General features: G+C 43.9%; 1 protein-coding gene across 4 annotated transcripts in view; it reads right to left on the bottom strand.

The window, feature by feature from the left end:
- The window catches only part of DACH2 (dachshund family transcription factor 2), a 401,104-nt gene that overhangs the window by 170,019 nt on the left and 213,699 nt on the right, over positions 1 to 17,386 (bottom strand). The window lies entirely within an intron of this gene.

Raw genomic sequence — 17,386 nt, 5'->3', positions numbered from 1 at the left:
CAATTCCTCCACTTTGATAGAATCGGATGTTTAAGGACCATACTGTTGAAGAGGTGGAATATTCTGCACCTGGTCAGTGCTGGGATTTTACCCCTAATGAAGCAACTGGGTTATTTTCTCCCCACCCCCTCAACACTTCACCCAAAAACTGAACATCTGAATCAAATTTTTCCAATTAATGGATGATGGAAAGTGTGGTCAAGTTGCAGCCCACCTAGTGCAAGCCCTCCTGGGGTTTTCAAGGCAAGAGACTAACAGAGGTGGTTTGCCAGTGCTTTCCTCTGCACAACAACCCTGGTAATCCTTGGTGGCCTCCCACCCAAATACTAACCAGGGCCAACCCTGCTTAGCTTTCGAGATCTGATGCGATCGAGCTAGCCTGGGAGAGCAAGGTCAGAGCTTGCCAACTAAATATATCATAATTTGTGTTCTGCCTCCCTGCTGTCTTTTGTATTTCTTTCTTAAGGAAAAGGAGTTGCATTTTAAATTATTAGCTTTCATTGCAGACTGTACCTTTCGTATATTTGCTCTTGAATAGATGGTTGTAGCTGCTTTGGGGGCTTTTGTAGTGGAGAAGTGGGGGTCAAAACGTGAGAAAACACAAACAAACGCAAGGGGGGAAAAGGCTCATCTAGTAAAGAGATTGCGTTGTTTAAGGAACATACAAGATGCATGAATTGGAGCATAAACAAGATCTTGGAGCAGGCTGGGTAAAGGACATATTTGATTCATTATTTTACTTCATTATTTTAAAGGATTCATTATTGTAATGAAACTGTACAAAATACAAGACTGGAGAGAATAAAGGGCAATCATTTACTATGTAAACACACTTTCAAAGCTTCCCTGCACATCTGCTTTGCACCTGCCCACGTAAATTTGAGGAAACGAGCTATCTCAACGTTAAGGGGCCTTTTCCTAAAATATTACTCTACTTGCCCTTAAGAAATTGGCTTCTTAGTTGACAAAAAGAAGAAGAGGAGGAGTTGGAGTTGGTTTTTATATGCCAACTTCCTCTACCACTTAAGGTAGAGTCCATACTAGTTAGACTGTGAGTTTGAGCCAGCAGAGATCTGGATTCAAATCCCCACCCTGCCACAAAGCTCACTGGGTGAACTTCAGCCCGTCACCATTTTTCAGCCCAACCTACCTCCCAGGCCCGTTGCAAAGATATAATAGAGGAAGGAGAACTTTATTCACCACCCTGAACTCCTTGGAGGAAGGGTATATATAAAATGTAATGGATGGCAAAATGGTTTCTGGTTCTATCCTCAGTCTCTTTAGTTAAAGGCAGGACTGCTACAAAATACGACAAGGGGGGTTAAATTCTGAGGGCCCAGGGAGCCAAGCAAGAGGCCACTTTGGTGACAGCAGTATGTGTGTGTTTGTGTGTGAAGTGCCATCAAGTCACTTCCGACTCATGGCGACCCTATGAATCACTGTCCTCCAAAACGTCCTATCGTTAACAGCCTTGCTCAGTTCTTGCAAATCGAGGGCCATGGTTTCCTTTATTGAGTCCATCCATCTCTTGTTGGACCTTCCCCTTTCCCTGCTGCCTTCAACGTTTCATGATTGTCTTTTCCAGTGACTCTTGTCTTCTCATAATGTGACGAAAGTACGACAGCCTATTTAGTCATTTTTGCTTCTAGGGTCAGTTTAGGCTTGATTTGATCTACAACCCACTGATTTGTTTTTTTGGCAGTCCACAGTATCCGCAATACTCTCCTCCAACACTACATTTCAAAGGAATCTTTCTTCCTATCAGCTTTCTTCACTGTCCAGCTTTCACACCCATACATAGTAATAGGGAATACAATGGCATGACTTAACTTGATCTTGGTTGCCCGTGACACATCCTTATACGTAAGAATCTTTTCTAGCTCCTTCCTGGCTGCCCTTCCCAGTCTCAATCTCCTTCTGATTTCTTGGCAGTGTACCTGTTCTAATTAAGTCCCTTGCGGGTGCTTTTCTGAATGGAAGGGAAGGAAAGGCACTCTCACCTGTCCCAATTAAAGGATTCCAGAAAAGTTGGGAAAGACTTTTCTCTGCCAGAGAACCTGGAGAACCACTGCCAATCAGAGGAGAGAGGTGGACCAAGAGTCTATCTTGGCATAAGGCTTTAGAATCTAGACCAGGGGTGTCAAATGCATTTGTTCTGAGGGCCAGATATAACATAAATGTCACTTTGTTGGGCCAGGCCATGTGTACCAGGTACCGGAAATATAAACTTTATAGAAGACACAAGCAAAGCCAATTAATTATATTATTTTTACTTTATTTTTTACTTAAAATACAAAAATGTTTAACACAATGACTAGGGTTGCTAGGTCCCTCTTCACCACCAGCAGGAGGTTTTTGGGGCAGAGCCTGAGGAGGGCGGGGTTTGGGGAGGGACTTCAAAGCCATAGAGTCCAATGGCCAAAGCTGCCATTTTCTCCAAGTGAACTGATCTCTGTTGGCTGGAGATCAGTTGTAATAGCAGATCTCCAGCTAGTACCTGGAGGTTGGCAACCCTAACAATGATGCTATTACAGTATTTTATTTATCAGTCTTTGATCACTGACACCTCAGGACTGGGGGGGGGGAGTGGCTGCCTCAGCTGGAGAGCCAGCAGCAGGCTTACCAGCCCAGATCAAGAGCAGGGGCGGGGGGCTGGCTTGGCTGGCTCGCAGGCCTGATTAGAGCTCTCAAAGGGCCGGTTCTGGCCCCTGGCCTTATGTTCGACACCCCTGATCTAGGCTAAGGACAGTTAAATACCACTGATACCAAGAGGGAGAACTAGGGGGTAGGGGGTATAGGGGTTAGAGTATTTATTTGCTTCGTTTATACCCCACCTTTCTCCCCTGTGGGAATCCAAAGTGACTTCATCATTCTCCTCTCCCCCATTTTATACTCACAACAACCCTGTGATGTAGGTTAAGCTAAAAGTGTGTGACTGACCCAAAGTCCACCAGCAGGGTAGGAATTCAAATCTGGACCTCCCAGATCCTAGTCCAACACTTTAACAACGACACCACACTGGTAGTATAGTAGTACCCCGGGACTAGGTAGGCCCAGGTTCGAATCCATGGTCTGCCAAGGAAGCTTACTGGGTGACCTTGGGCGAGTCACTCCGTCTCAGCCTAACCTACCTTTCGAGGTTGCTATGAAGATAAAATAGAGGTTGCCCAGAACTCCTTGGGGGAAACAGTGAAATAAAGAAAAATGTGATTGACAGACAGACAATATTTGCTTTAATTCTTCTCCTCCCCTCCCACACCAAATCAAATTTGAAACCACTTAAGGCTGGCTGGATTGCACCCTCTTTTTCTAAATATAACACTGTGCAAAGTAATCTCATCCTGCGCCTCTTTGATTGAAAACAGGCACAGCGCATACCAAGATGCTCCTCTTTGCTCATTCCACCTCCATATTGACTCTCCAGAACGTTAAAAGCAATTCAACATCAAATCTGGCCTAATGACTTGCCAAATTGTATTTCAATCAAAGCCATTGTTTAGGCAATAAGAAATCTCCTCCGCCTGTGCATTTGAAAGCAATTAGTAGTTTCTTTTAATCTATGTAATTTTTAAAGCAGGGAAGCCAATTATTTAATTGAAAATTTATACAGGAGGGATAAAATTATTCCCAGGCCCTGTGGCTTTTAATTCATAGAGCTGATTAAAAAAAAATATAACTGTAAAGGTATGTTCAGTGTTATGGTGGACAAGGTTGATCGTAAAGGCACAGCCTTTATTAACAATGACATTAGATAGTTCTACAAGAACAGACACAGATAAGTTAATTTCAGATGAGTTTAATGGCCTCAACTTTCCTCGCTGTGGTGAAAAAAAATCAACGGAAAGAGAAAATTTGGAATTCCAAATGGCCATTATGTAAGCAAGAAGTTCTAAGACCATTAAAAAGTTGCTTGCTTTCTTCTCCAAGATTCAAAGGAAGATCTAAGCATGGCACTTCATTACCTTTCCTACGAAAGCCAGCATTATTGTCCCTATACCATAGATGGAGGAATGAGGCTGACAGGGAGTGATATACACTAAGTTTAAAGGTGAGATCTGAACTAGAGACTTCCTGAATCACACTTCATTCTCTTAACTACCACAACATTGGCTACCATGTATGTGGGAAAGGGATTTTTATTTGTGGACATCCTCTGATTTCAGAGGGGAGGTAGGGTTGTGGCTCCTTATCTATGGATCCCCGCTCCACATATCTAGCGTTAACACAATAGATGTTAACACATTAGATGTTAACAAGGGTTATGTGTGGGAATTCCCCCTCACTTGCCTTGCCTTGCTTATGGTATTCATTTAAACTGTGAATCTTCTGAAGAGAGCACCTTGTGGTTGTTTTAATTTTCTTTGTAAAACTTTCAGCATGCAAATTATCTGTTTGGAATGGTTTCTATGACGCTACGATGTTCATCAGATTGAGATCAGCATTGGAAATGGGGGAAACCTGCAGTACACATGAACACATGAAGCTGTCTTATACTGAATCAGACCCTTGCTCCATCAAAGTCTGTACTGTCTACTCAGACTGGCAGCGGCTCTCCAGGATTTCAGGCAGGGTCTCTGCCTACTTGCCTAGTCCCTTTAACTGGAGATGACTGGGATTGAACCTGGGACCTTCTGCATGCCAAGCAGATGCTCTACCACTGAGCCACAGCACACACACACACACACACACGGTGACAATGCTGTTTTCCCAGGGTGTCAGGTGCACTTTCATATTTCAGCTCATTGTTGGCTACGTTTTGATTTTTTTAAACTGGGGAACAAAAACACTTATTTGTTCACTTCATTTATACCCTACCTTTCTCCCCTGGGGGGACCCAAAGTGGCTTACATCTTTCTCCTCTCCTGTTTTATCCTTGCAACAACCCTGTGAGGTAGGTTAGGCTGAGAATATGTGATTGGCCCAAGGTCACCTAGTAAGCTTCCATGGCAGGGTGAGGACTGGAACCTGGCTCTTCCATATCGTAGTGTGGCTTTCTAACCGCTATACCAGGCTGGCGTGTTGTAAGCCATCTCAAAACTTGACAATGGGGGCAAGGACATAAACATTTTATATTGATAAATAAGCACAGTATCTGAATGGGATGTTTTGGGCCTGCAACTTTGATCAAGGCTTCCGGCATGGCATTAACACTCGAGGTTGTTGGAACAGCATCATGGGACCCAACGCCCAAGAGTCCATCTCTCCTATCTCCCTGCTGCCCAGGTAGGAACCTCAAGTCCTAGAAACTCAGACACATACTGATGGAAGGAATGGAGGATGCAATGTTGCTTAATGCTAGCACAGACTTTGGTGTCTTAGGACAGGGCAGCAGAAAGTTGGCATGGGTAGATAGGGTGCCCTCTCAACTGTCTACTCCAGCTGTTGTCCTTTTGGTACCCAGAATGTTACTCTCAGGGGTTCCTTCCTTCTGGTCACTTCCCTTCCCTCTTTCACTCTTTGTCCACCATGAGGGCTAGACATTAGGGCTGTGCTGCTTTTTTTGGGTTCAGGTTCAAAGAAATCAAAAAAAGCCAAATATAAGGGATCCCGTTTTTTCAAAAAATTCAAAAAAATTCAGGTTTATTAAACCCAAACCCGAAAAATATGAAGTGCTGAAGGAAACAGACACATCTCCCTGGGGAAAGAGTTCCAGAATTTTGGTGCCACCCCTTAGTCTCTTATCTGCCTGATATTGCAAAAGTGGTACGATTGATGCTGGAATTCTCCTTGAAGTTCCTACCCCCTGCCCCCCATAGATTGTGGAGTTCTTAATTACTCAGTCTTGCTTCTAAAGCAGAGCTGATACATTAGAAACCCTCCATGGTTTATCTCACGCACTCTCGCCTTCATCATATCATACCAGGGCACTCAGATCTACGCTGGGAACGTTGTGGCAACCCAGCTAATTTTCTGCACTGCTGGCGGACATGCCCAAAAGTTGGTTTATTTTGGGACAAGACCTTGTGAGAGATAGAATTAATCATGCAATACAAAGTCACGATGCCTTAACTGTCCTACTAGGAAAAATTGATATACAACCACTCTCTACCCAAAAAAGGAAACTGATTTCAACAGTGCTACTGGCAGCAAAATTTCTGATTGCCTAATACTGGGAAAAAGCGAAGATGCCTTCTACCGGGCAGTGGTATGAGAAGGTGTCGAACCTTTTAATTTTAGATAAGATATCTTCACAACTCAAAGTAGCAAACAACCTATCTTACACTACGAACTTTTAAAATAGATGGCTGCCTTTTCTAGAATATGTGGAGAAGGGGGCATCATGAAGTAAACAATGCCCACGAAACTATCGTATGATTTGCATTTATTCAGTTCTGCTAAGTGAATAAATGGTATGATTTCCGTAAAAAGCACTGTTGTATAATATTGGAACCTATATTTGCATGTGTTCAGTTCTGCTAAGTGAACAAATGGTACGATTTCTGTAAAAAGCACTGATGTATAATATTGGAACCTATATTAGAACCAAGTTTTGAAACATATCTTGACTGTACAAGGATGTTTAACCTACTGCCATGGTATTTTTTTTATTTTGGCTGTTGTTGTTATTATAAACTAAAGTTAAAATACTCTGAAGATGCCTGCCACAGCTGCTGGCGAAACGTCAGGAAAGAAAATTCCAAGACCACGGTTACACAGCCCGGATAACCTACAAGAACCAATTAAAATAAAGAGTTATATATATATAAAAAGGAAACCCTCCGTGGTTTTTGCTTTTTATTTCTGAATTTTGTGCAGCACACTGGGCATGCTCAATTTGCAGTAGTGTTCAGCTCCTTCATGCCTCCAGTCTCCTCTGCATTACCAACTCGCCCATCCACATGGAGAGAACCAAAAAAACCAAAAAAAGGCAAACCATGTGTGATAGCATGCAAGACTGCCCGAAGATAACTTTTTTCGGTAGTGTGTTATCAATGTGCAAGTGCATACTGGAAAGTATGGAGGGGGGCAGATCCAAATGAACTCAAGGAACTGAATGTCATAGCAAACTGAGCACTATCTAATTCCAGAATTATTTGTAGACATGCTCCTAGTTAAATCAGAATCCAGAGGGAGGGGAACCCAGGTCAGAAAAATCCCAGAGAACAATAAAGAAACAGAACAGAGGAAATGGAATCGTCTCTGGTTGTCAAGTACCTGACAGATTATAATAAATGGTTGCTGGGTGCACCTAGCTTGGTGGGTCACAGGTTATGCAGGTTCCCAGTTTATGCTGGTCACCCAGTTGGCCATGCAAATTGAATTATCTGAGGAACAAGCCAGATGTGATGTCTTCCAGATGTTCACTTACAAAGTACCTGTGTCATGTCCTTCTAGTTAGAGCAGCAGCCAGAGTCTTAAATGTTTGTGCTTTCAGCTTTCTACAACCACCTCAGCTTTCAAATATTAACAGCCCAACACATCCAACCCATACTTCATCCATGCACTTAGGGGACAGATTGGGAAGGTCTGAAATGCAAAGGGAAAGGATCGCAGGAAGCAGCAAGGAGAATCCGTTGAGAAGAGATGCAATCAAGCCTGCAATCCTCCACTGAAACATCTAAGACAGGAGTCCTAGCGTGGGGCCCGTGGATGCCATGTAGGGATGCCAACCTCCAGGTGGGACCAGGAGATACCCACAGAATTAAAACACATCTCCAGACAACAGAGATCAGTTCCCCTGAAGAAAATGGCTGCTTTGGAAGCATTGTATCCACTTAGGTTGCTGTCCTCCCCAGGCTCCATCCCCAAATTTCCAGGAGTTTCACAACGTGGCAACCCTACCCCGCATCCCCCACCAGTAGCAGGGGAGACCAGGCAACCCTAGTGCCCGCCAAACCTTTCCTGGTGCTCGCCAAGTGTTTTTAGAAAGTGGGTTGGGCCTGGCAACTAGTGGCCATTAGAGATTCAATTGGCTGTGCAGGTTTTTTAAGATGTGGCTTTGGCAGCAGCTGATCCCACAGCACAAGGATGTTTACTGTGTGACTATAGCGAAGCTGCTGTAGCCATTTTGTGGCTGGTTCCGCCTCCTGTGGCAGCCATTTTTTTGGCTGCGCTCACCATGCCCACAGGCACAAAAAGGTTGGATACACCCGATCTAAGCAGATGGACAAAAAACTTTCCAAGTACCAGTAAAGGTATATGGTTGAGCACTAGAATGCAGAAGGGCAGGTGGATTGCCAGTGGAAATCTACTGCACTGGGCCTGGAAAATGGGTAGGATTCATACAGATGCTGAACGGTCCTCAAGATTACTCCCAAAGGGCACGGAGTATACTCAGTATAATCAGGCCATTTGGGGAAGGCAATCCGTTTCAGTTTACAATGTCATGCTTTTCAAGGGGAGGGGCTGTAGCTCAGTTTGTGGAGCATCTGCTTGGCATGCAGAAGGTCCCAGGTTCAATCCCCGGCATCTCCAGTTAAAGGGGCTAGGCAGGTAGGTGATGCAAAAGACCTCTGCCTGAGACCCTAGAGAGCCCTGCCAGTCTGAGCAGACAGTATAGACTTTGATGGACCAAAGGTCTGATTCAGTAGAAGGCAGCTTCAGGTTTCCCCCATTTCCAATGCTGATCTCAATCTGACGAACATCGTAGCATCACAGAAACCATTCCAAACAGATAATTTGCATGCTGAAAGTTTTACAAAGAAAATTAACCAACCACAAGGTGCTCTCTTCCGAAGATTCACGGTTTAAATGAATACTATAAGCAAGGCAAGGCAAGTGAGGGGGAATTCCCACACATAACCCTTGTTAACATCTAATGGGGTAGGATAATGCCATATGCCACTTATTTCCACTATCAGCATCGAGGTGATATAATATGCAAGGGGCCCTTTAAATTACGTTTCAGCCCTTTGACGATGCCCAAGTTCCTACTAAACTCACTTATCTTTAATACGACAATTTCCCGCACGGTCGGTGGCCTTGGAGTGGGGAGGAGGAACGTGGCAAAGAAATCCAAGACAAGCAAATTCTAATTCAGAGACCTTCACAATAAGAAGCAATAAAGGCCATTGAGGGCACTGCACACCCTATGGAAGGATCCCCTGGCTGCCGTATGTTCCGTCTAATGCACGTCTGCACGCAGAGAATTTGATCTGCCCACAGCTGTGTTCCCGGCAGCCACCCAACAGCTTTGGTGAGGGCTGAGCAAGTCTGCTGGCTTGCAGCTTTCTCTTCTCCAGCTCTCCCCTTTATGGAAGTCTCTTTCTTAGCACGAGGAGGTGGGCGACAAAAATGCTTTGGTTGGCTGGAAAGAGCTGGGTTGATAGCAATGCCGTTGTCCATCTGAGACATACCGACTTATATCCAACCACTGATTCCCAAGACTTAAGGGCGTTTTCGTTTTCTTAAGCGGGAGCAGCAATTTCTGCCAATGCTGATCTCCCACTGCAGACCCCCCCCCACTTTGCTGATCCTGAGGATCTGTAGGACCCCCCCCCCAGAACAAAAATCTGATTGAGGGGCTGAGTGGGCTGCAGCAGTGGGGGGGAAATCAGTAGAAATCACCGCTGTCTCTTAAGAAAATTCAAGCGCCCTTACCAATGCACAGGAGGGTATGAGCACATTAGGAATGCACTGCACAGAAAAAAGAAGTCTCCTGATGCCAGTATCTATATGATGCCACCCAGACTGCTTTATACACACCTACACATTAATGCACACATGCACACTGGTAACATAAGAGTAATGCAAAATCCGCACACAAACCAAGGCAATTACAAACTGCCTAATTACAAATTGTCTAATTCCCATATTATTTTTCTCAATTCTCCTAGTTAGTAATAACAGTAGTAATAGAAATCATTGCAGATAACCAAAGCCTGGTAAAACATTAAATTAAATTGAATTCTCCCAGTTAAACCTCAATTCAGGAGAAGCAGAACTTAGGACAGAGCAAAATTGGGGTGTGTGTGTTAAGGAACAGGGCAGTAAAAATTCTTTTACTCCTAACTGCTCAGAAGTAGGACTTTGGTGGGAGAGAAGGTGGCACAGTATAGCCCCATCTCGTCAGACCTTCGAAGCTAAGCAGGGTCAGTACTTGGAAGGGAGACCACCAAGGAAGACTCTGCAGAGGAAGGCAATGGCAAACCGACTCTGCTTCTCACTTGCCTTAAAAGCCCCTTGCTGGGGTGGCCATAAGTCAGCACCTAACGGCATTTACACACACACACAAGACTTTTCACAGTGGGTAGCCGTGTTAGTCTGTCTGCAGTAGTAGAAAAGAGCAAGAGTCCAGTAGCACCTTAAAAACTAACAAAAATATTTTCTGGCAGGGTATGAGCTTTCGTGAGCCACAGCTCACGAAGAAGTGAGCTGTGGCTCACAAAGAAGTGAGCTGTGGTATCTGAAGAAGTGAGCTGTGGCTCACAAAAGCTCATACCCTGCCAGAAAATATTTTTGTTAGTCTTTAAGGTGCTACTGGACTCTTGCTCTTTTCTACTACACAAGACTTTGGTGCCTCTAGTACCGAGAGTGATGTTAAGTTATGTAAAGACGGTTTAGAGTAAATGAATGTAGTTATAATATTTTAGGTTAAAAGTATATTTTGTAGCAAACTCAGTTTGGGTATTAATATTCTACAGTTGTATGTTATTAACATGTATTATGTTTTCTATTCTGTATTTTCTATATTTTGTGCTGTTTCTATTATTAAATAATAAAAAATAAGTTTAAAAAACAACAAAAAGGCTTTAGTGCCCCTTGAGCTATGCATAGCCCAAACAAGGAGAATATGCAAAAGAAAAACATTTGCTTAATTTGCATGATATGTTCTGGTTGCAGAATCCAGGCTTTCTCGGGTCAGAATTCGAGCTCTCGACAAGAGAGTTTCACCTTTTTCTCACCTGTTGCTGATAACAAAGTGTAGCCTCTACGCAGCCTTGCTTCTAACTTTTCCCCTCTTGTTTGGTGTCCAGCTGCTCACCATAGGTTAGAAGGCCAGGCCATAAACGGATAATCAACACAGGGGGATATTGCAGGGAGAAGATTTCCTAGTGCATCTTCAAATGCGGTCCTTTAGCTGCCACCCTCTTATTATTATTAAGATACTGCTGACTTTTATTGTCAACATGACCATAGGACAAGCCCAATTATTACTGGCACCAGAAGCAGCTTGTGGTTTTATATTACATTGAGGTAAATTACACTGGAATTAGAGTGGATTACTTTTATCAAATAGGGAATAAGCTGTTAATTAACTCCCCGCTGTAGCAATCTCTTTCGGAGCTTGCAACTGTTATTAGCTCTAGATTAAACTGTTGAATTAATTTCCCACTTACTTACTATTTCAAGAGTTTTTTTTTTAATTTACCTGGCAGCAGCTTTAATGGGAAATTGTATTAGCGAGCATAAATTGTTTTCCCCCCCTTTCGTTTTGGTGGGGAGAGTAAACAGTTTGCGATAATGTTTATGAAGTCGTTTTGTTTGCGCAAAAAAAAATATAATTGCAGTTTTAATTAGTGCATGGTTGTCGGAGTATTAGGTCTGAGATTACATTATGACTTTCGGAGAAAAACAAACACTCAGGTAATCCTCACATTTAGAATGGTTTGCAAATAGAAAAAAAAAGCTCACGTCGACGCTGCAAGCAGAAAAAGCTTGTGTCGGTGCAGGTGATAGTGGAAAAGGGAAAATGAAAGATCACCTCTCTCTCTCTTAAAGTGAATTATGCTTAGGGATTTGCAGCCAAAGATTTGGGTATTTACTTTTAAATCATCATGTGAAATTCAGAGACGTGGGGCCATCAACAGCATGCCAGAGACTATATCAATTACTGTATGGTATTAAATGGGGTAAGGCGGCATGGTAGGGAGGGAAGGTGGCATGGAATAGCCCATTCTCGTCAGATCACGAAAGCTCAATGGCGTCGATACTTGGATGGGAAATCCCCAAAGAAAAACCTGCAAAGGAAGGCAATGGCAAGCCATCTCTGCTTCTCACTCACCTTGGAAACCCCTTGCTGGGGTTGCCATAGGTCAATTGCCGCTTGGCGGTACATATGCAAGCCATTCTGAATGTGAGGATGACCTGACTCTTTGTTTTTCTCTGGAATGAGGAGGGGGATGCAGCAACCTTACTGGGGTTGTCAGGAGGAGGCTTTGAGGTTGTCCAAATGCTCAGCCGAGTGGCTAGCAGCGCTGTGTGCAGGCCAGAAATCTCGTTACCATTGCCCACGCTGGACACCCCACTAGAAGAAGAAGAGGAGTTTTTATACCCTGATTTTCTCTACCTTTTTAAGGAGACTCAAACTGGCTTACAATCACCTTCCCTTCCTCTCCCCACAACAGACACTTTGTAAGGTAGGTGGGGCTGAGAGAGTTCGGAGAGAACTGTGACTAGCCCAAGTTCACCCAGCAGGCTTCATGTGGAGGAGCAGGGAAGCCAACCCAGTTCACCAGATTAGAGTCCACCACTCTTAACCACTACACCACACTGGTACCACCTACTTCCACAGTGCTGCAATCCAAGGACCTCCACCACTGGGAAGGGGATGTTGCTCAGTGGTAGAGCATCTGCTTGGCATGCATAAGGTCCCAGGTTCAATCCCCAGCATCTCCAGTTAAAGGGACTAGGCAGGTAGGTGATGTGAAAGACCTCTGCCTGAGACCCTGGAGAGCTGCCACTGGTCTGAGTAGACAATACTGACTTTGATGGACCAAGGGCAACTTCATGTGTTCACTATCACAGGTGGTAAACACTTGATCTGCAGAGCTCCTACAACTGCTGGCCCTACCTTAGTAGGACCCTTTTAATTCAGGGATGAGAAATACTCCACGAATTGCAGAGATAAAGAAATTAATAATCTGACTGTAACTCCAAGAACAGATTGGATATCACGGAGCTCTAGCATTACATGGGTAACCTTTGATCACATTTTGAAACACGTCTCAGAGGAATTAAATCACTGCCTCTGACCTTCTTTTACTGTCTTCTAAAATTAAGTTTTCAAATATTTTGGAATCAAGGAAGTTAACCGTTGCCCCTTTAGAGGTTTTCCAATGTGTCACTCGGTTTTTAATTGTCCTACGAAGTTTTTTTTGTCGTTCCCAATCGTTTAAAATGCAGAAAAGTCAGATAAAACACTATTTGAGCCAGCAAATGACTGCAGATTGTGGCTAAGCTGAAACCAGTTATTATATTGAAGAAGAAGAAGAAGAAGAAGAAGAAGAAGAAGAAGAAGAGTTGGTTTTTCTATGCCGACTTTCTCTACCACTTAAGGAAGAATCAAACTGGCTTACAATCACCTTCCCCTCCCCACAACAGACATCCTGTGAGGTAGGTGGGGCTGAGAGAGTGTGACTAGCCCACGGTCACCCAGCTGGCTTCATGTGTAGGAGTGGGGAAACAAATCCAGTTCACCAGATTAGCATCCGTTGCTCATGTGGAGGAGTGGGGAATCGAACCCAGTTCTCCAGATCAGAGTCCACCTGAAAAACTTTCCCTGCAGCATCACTTTCACCAGCAGTCAGTGCAGAGTAGTGGTTAGAGTGTCAGAGTCGGATCTGGGAGACTGAGGTTTGGATCTTCTACTCAGCCACGGAAGCTTTTTGGATGACCGTGGGCCAGTCACACATCCTCAGCCTAATCTACCTCTCACAGGGTTGTTCTAAGTATAAAATGGAGGAGAATGATGTAAGCTACATTAAGTCCCCACTGGGGAAAAGAGCAGGGTGTAAATGAAGTAAAATACAAGAATTCATAATAAAATAAAAGAATTCATCAGTTTCCCCTGCATTGACCATTTGTGAGTAATGTCGGTGAAGAGGCATTCGCCAATATCACCCTCTCTTGCTCTCAAATGGCTTCAATTATCTTCAATGATGTCATTATGGAGACAAATCTAATTGATTACATATTGCCATGACACCTTGGTTACTACATGGTCCTCGACTGGCCGGCTTCTCCTGTGTAACTGACTCAGGAAGCATGCCCTCTCCCTTAATTTGCTCTGTTTACCCTCAAAGGCATAGCCAGATTTCACTGATTGTATACCAACATGACAGTATCCTGTTTCTTACATGATCCCCAATTGGTTGGGTTTGTCCAAGTGACTTAATCTAGGGAGAAGAAAGAAGTCGTGACTAAGGGAAACAAAACAGCACAACCGCAGCAGTAGATAGGAGAAATAATGGTAGAGAACAGGACAGGAAAAGAAAGTAAATATTCTCACAGTTAAAGATTGGAGGGGACAGTTCTCCATATACCTCCCTTCACAAAGCACTATTTTTCATCTGAAAATGAAAACCAGGGTAATGTCAGCAGAGGTACAGAAGACTATGACTGCAATCATTGGGGGGGGGGACACTCCTCAGGAGCTGGTGTGACCCCGTGGTGACGTAAGTGCCCATTTATCCTGGGATAAGTGCCACTTACGCTGTCATGGGTGGCATCTACGCCGGTGCTGGCATGCAATGCAGCGGCATGGGGCTCAGGTGTCGGCGCTGCCTCTTGGCAGTGTTCCAGCGGCACAAGTCCCCGCGCTGGCATCCTGGGTGGCGTTCCTGGGGCATTCCTGGGGCAGGGCTGCCTTTAGGCAGCTTCCTAACCCCTTCCGCCCCAGGAATGACCCATTGGTTTCAATAGGCCGATTTTTGGGGTTTAAAATTCTTCTTTCAGTTTATTTTCCTTTTGGGGGGCTGCGAAGCCCCTGAGGAGGAGGCGTGGCCACGCCACTCCCGGCTGCAGCGGATCTACCTCCCACCCCCCCGGGGCTGGCCTGCCTGTGTACCTTTGAGAGCAAGGCATACAGGGAACTTGAAATCCCTAGTCATGTAAATAGATGCTACAGTCCTCTGTGAAAATCTTTGGTGTTCAAAGGGTCATATGAGCAGGCCACTAGCATAAGCTGGCTCACATAATGTTTGAACTACTTTTGAGTCACTCTCAGACACGTTCTGGATCTTTGAAACAGCCCAGGGGACAGATGTCCTTGCATTGAGAAGAGCCGGGATTCTGCCTGCATTAAATACACTGGCTGTTATTTTCCATTTCCCTCAGGGATTCTGGCTTGCATGTCCTTCATCTTGAGATCTGGAGGTGTGGCTCATCTTTACAAAAATCATTAAAAGGTAAGACATAAAAGTTACCTCTCTCGAGAATTCAGTTTGATTAGGACTTCAAGGTTCTTCTCTATTTTTTCCTTAGTGAATGTAACTGAAACTCTCAGGCCTGGGAACTCTTTTGGTTTTGAGGGCACCTTCACTTCGAAGACCTGTGTAGCTTTTAAACTTTCAAACACTATTGACTCAGTGGAAAGCTCAGAAGTACTTACTAGTGCGCCCCGGAAACTACATGTACCGGAGATCCTTGCGCCTGTGGAACTATTATGCATGCTCCCAACAGCATCCCATGGGTCATTGTTTGAGGTGCATCACTGACAGGCAGTGTGTTATGGTGGTTCAAACCTGGGTCTCCAAGCTCTTACTGGACTAGGAGCTTGGAGAACCAGGTTTGAACCTCCACTCTGCCATGGAAGCTCGCTGGGTGACCTTGGGCCAGTCACTCTCCCTCAGCGTAACCTACCTCTCAGGGGTGTTATGAGAATAAAATGGAGGAGAGGAGAATGATGCAAGCCACTTTGGATCCCCATTGGGGAGAAACACAGGAAATAAATGAAGTAAATACGTTAATTGATTTAAAAAGGCTCAGGAAAAATAAGTTTTTGGGGAGGAGAATGATTTATATTTGCTGAGACCATTTTGGACTGATATGAAGGAAATTCAACCATTACTAAACTCAGCTGAGAAGGAACGATAACACTTCTGTACAGAAGTTCTACCAAGAAACTCACTTACAAGGTCCAGGCAATGACACAGAGGACAAAATACAAAAAACGCACACACAAAAACACCCCTCAACTCTGGAGCAGAGCGAACCAAAGCCCACAGCTGCCAACCAATAGAAGTATTTTGGTTCCGCAGAGTTTGTTAACCCATGTTTTGATATAACCACGACCAGTTACGATAATGAAGCCAGCCTAACAAATCAGAAAATCTCTTAATAAAATCTTGATTATGTTCCCTCCTCTTCATTAGCACAGTAGCTGTTTCCATAAATTATCTCAGAGGGAAGAATCAAACTACCAACTGGCCCATCACTGGGGGTGGGGGTGGGGAGAGAAGACATTTACAGTGCGATTTATTAAAATGCAAACAAAAACATTCCATCAGAGTTGTTTCAATTAATTTTAGCCTCTGTTTTATAAAGATTTGACTATTCATGCAATTTTTTTAAAAACAACAACAACCCTGAATTAGAATGTTTGGGGGACAACAATGGAAAGTGCTGACTCCCAACATAGCTTTACAAGCCCTTTTTAAAAAAAAAATACAGAAGTAATTTTAAAAATAATAGGTTTGAAATAGTTTTTAAAATTTAAAAACTAATAGTTCCCCCCCCCCAAATTACACTTTTATTACACGGTTTCAATTAGCAATTTCTCCTCCTTCTATAAAGATACAAATTGCTAACCCCCCCTCTGGAGGAAATTATGAGATGATAGAAATACTAAAAAGACATCAACCAAACGCCAGACTGAACTTCAATTGAAAGCATACGTCTTCCTCATTTCCCAGAATGATATGCTTGTGTGAGCACACTGCGCATGTTTAACAATTCCTGCAAAGTATGCCCAAAACATGTCTCTTGCTTATGATTACACATATTGTTCAACCCAAACCCATTAGCTATCAAAGTTAATACAGAGAACTTCTAAGAATTTACAAATAATACATGTTTTCAATCTGAGCAGGGCCTTGGCTTCCTTTGAAGTCATTACAGAAGAAGTTGTGGTATCACTTAAGCCATTATGCCGTGACATGTGGAAACTGTTAGCTTGCAGGTGCACAGATGACTTAGTCCAGATGCTATGCCGCTACATCTGGAGTATAAACACTAGAGCGGTTCCTGGTTTCTTTGTAGTGGAAATCGCACGGGTCAGAAGGAAAGGTTGAATTCACAAGCAATGGGGCACGCGTATCGCCAAAGCAAGGACCAAAGGTTTCAAGATACTGAAGCAGGCTTTCAAAACAAATCACTCTGGGGATCTGATAGCGTCTGTGGCTTGGCTCTCAGTCATGAACTCCCTTGTGCAGTTTCATAATGCGCATGCTCCAAAGCTCTGCGACTGTACCAATGCTATAACGTAGAAACAGAACGATTGTGTGTTTCTGCATTTACGCCAATGGTAAGGGCAGTTCTGAACATGCATCCGGGATGGGCACGCATGCAAGGGTCCAACTAAGGTTGCCAACCTCCAGGTACTAGCTGGAGATCTCCTGCTATTACAACTGATCTCCAGCCAACATAGATCAGTTCCCCTGGAGAAAATGGCAGCTTTGGCAATTGGACTCTATGGCATTGAACTCCCTTCCCTTCCCTCCCCAAA

This window comes from Euleptes europaea, chromosome 13 (genome assembly GCF_029931775.1).
Source record: "Euleptes europaea isolate rEulEur1 chromosome 13, rEulEur1.hap1, whole genome shotgun sequence".
NCBI classification, from domain to species: Eukaryota; Metazoa; Chordata; class Lepidosauria; order Squamata; family Sphaerodactylidae; genus Euleptes; species Euleptes europaea.
This window is presented reverse-complemented; position numbering and strand designations above follow the sequence as displayed.